The sequence below is a fragment of the Monopterus albus genome, unplaced genomic scaffold, assembly GCF_001952655.1.
Source record: "Monopterus albus unplaced genomic scaffold, M_albus_1.0 scaffold628.1, whole genome shotgun sequence".
Lineage (NCBI taxonomy): Eukaryota > Metazoa > Chordata > Actinopteri > Synbranchiformes > Synbranchidae > Monopterus > Monopterus albus.
This window is the reverse complement of record NW_018128508.1, coordinates 28752-31505: the sequence shown is the minus strand read 5'-3', so window position 1 is coordinate 31505 and position 2754 is coordinate 28752.

Genomic DNA, 2754 nt, shown 5'->3' with positions numbered 1-2754 from the left:
CTTGTCCTGTTTGGTAGCTGAGCCAAACCAGGAAATGATGGAGGGGCAGAGAACAGACTCCATGAGTCCTCCTGGGGCAGGTCAATCTTCCTGAGCTGGTGCAGGAAGTACATCTTCTGCTGTGCCTTCTTGATGATGGTCCTGATGTTGGACGACCCTTTCAGGTCCTGGGAGATTGTGTGTGTTTGTAAAGTCCACTGTCATCTCCACTGTTTTGAGCTTGTTCAGCTCCAGGTTGTTGCAACTACACCACAGGACCAGCTGCTCAACTTCCCGTCTGTTGGCTGACTCGTCACCGTCTCGGATGAGTCCAATGACCATTGTGTCATCTGCAAACCTTAGGAGCTTGACAGAGAGGTCCTTCGAGATGCAGTCATTGGTGTAGAGTGAAAACAGCAGAGGGGAGAGCACACATCCTTGGGGGGCGCCTGGTCAAGGTGCTGGATGTGGTTTCCCCCAGCCTCACCAGCTGCTTCCTGTCTGTCATAAAGCTAGTAATCCACTAACAGGTGGGGGCAGGCACGGTGAGCTAGGTCAGTTTGGAGCGGAGGATGTTCTCCAGCTCCATTACGCGATCCACTCGCAGAAGGCCACAAAGAGGGCCTGTGCATAGGTCCCTGGGGAGTTGAGGTGTTGCAGGATGTAATGCAGTGCCATGTTCACTGTATCGACCCGTTTGCCCGGTAGGCAAACTGCAGGGGGTCTATGATGTCCTTCAGGTGGACCAACACCAGTCTTTCAAAGGACTTCATAACTACAGATGTCAGGGCGACAAATCTGTAGTCTTTCAGTCCACTGATGGAGGGTTTCTTGGGGACTTCACACAGCTCAAGTGACATGTTGAAGATAAGTGTGAAGATGGGGGCCAGCTGATCAGCACACACTTTTAGGAAGGAAGGGGTCACGCCATCAGGTTGAGCTTTTGTTTTTTAAAGAGGCCCTGCCCATCCTTTTCACAGATCGTTAGAGGTGGGGGGCTGGAGGAAAGGGTGGTGATTGTTGGGGAAGTGGCTGCTGGGTCTGAGGTGGGGGTGTTGATTGTCAAGCCTGCAGTAGAACACATTCAGGTCATCTGCTAGTTGATGGTCCTCCACAGCAGTGGGGGATGGTTTTGTAGTGGTGAAAGCAAACTTAATATAGTTAATACTTATTAGCATAGTTGATAGGCCAATGTTAGTTAAGTTAAATATGAAGTATAGTCAGAGATAAATTCTCTGCTCTTTTGTGAGGGCCTCTGCAGGAACACTGGGAGTCAGGCTTCCTGTTTTTCAGTACAGGCTGTAGGGGGTTCCCAAAATAGAGAAGTGAGAAGGGTGGGGGCCCGATGGACGTCAAGACCTGGACAATTGCAGGAAGTTGGGAGATAGCCATATAGTTAGTTGCCAAGCTGATCAGACAGACTTAGAGAGCATGTGAGGACTTCAGAAGACTGACAAAAACTCCAAACTCTGCAGAGACCCCAAAATCAAGGTGGTCCTGTGTCTCGCCCTCTGAAACCATTATTCCAATATATTGTTCAATAAATGATGATTGGCACTGCAGTGATTCTCCCTGTGAATGAATTCTATACACGACAGTTTCCTGTAGCCAGTGATATTCTTTAGGCTCCTCCACACAGACGAGGGGGTGTTGGCTGAAACCTGGGCTTTCAGCTTTTTAGAGTAGCTCCTCTTTGCTGCTTTTATCTCTCTTGTCAGTGTGTTCCTGGCCTGGCTGTACAAAGTCCTGTCCCCACTTATGTAGGCCTCCTCTTTGGCACGACGAAGCTGCTTGAGTCTTACCGTGAACTAGGGCTTGTTGTTGTATGTACAGAAGGACATATATCCTCATAAAAACTGACAAAAGATGTCACAGTGTCAGTGAGTTCATCCAGGTTTTTAGCTGCAGCCTCAAATATACTCCAATCTATGCAGGCCTGTAGCTCTGACTTAGCCTGCTTAGTCCATCTCTTCACTGTTTTGACCACAGCCTTCACACCTTTAAGTTCCTGCCTGTAGGTTGGAATAAGATGGACCATACAGTGATCAGACAGACCAAGGGCTGGTGTGAGTTGTTCAATGTTTAACAGCTCTTCTCTGGTGATAGTAATCTGGGATGGGTTGCAAAAGACTGAGAAAACAAACAAAAAAAAACAACAAACACAAGAGAGCATGAGTACACAAGGTGGCCATAGTTGTTGGCGCCATTAAGAGTTGTTTGTAGGAACAATGGGACAAAATGACACCCGACACACCTAACCACTTGGTGTCCTCAGTCCCTAAATGTCTTTTAAGTGCTCTCAAAAGGAACAGCAAGATCACACCATGGTAAATGCTTTACTGTGCCAGCTGTTTTTGGAATGTGTTGATGTTGAACGAAGAATAATGGTGATGAGGTATAACATCAAATAATGTCCTGCTGTATTGTTTTCAATGTAATACAGGACACTGATGATTTACACATCACTATGGTCAGATTTAATTTTGATTTTACATCTTCTTCTTCTTCTTCTTCTTTTGGCTGTTCCCGCTAGGGGTCGCCACAGCGAATCATCTATTTCCACCTAACTCTATCCTCGGCATTTTCTACTCTCACCCCAATTAACTTCATGTCCTCTTTTAGCACATCCATAAATCTCCTCTTTGGCCTTCCTCTTGACCTCTTGCCTTGCAGCTCCATCTCCATCATCCTTCTACCAATATAACCTGTATCCCTCCTCTGTACATGTCCAAACCATCTCAATCTGGCCTCTCTGACCTTGTCCCCAAAACAGCC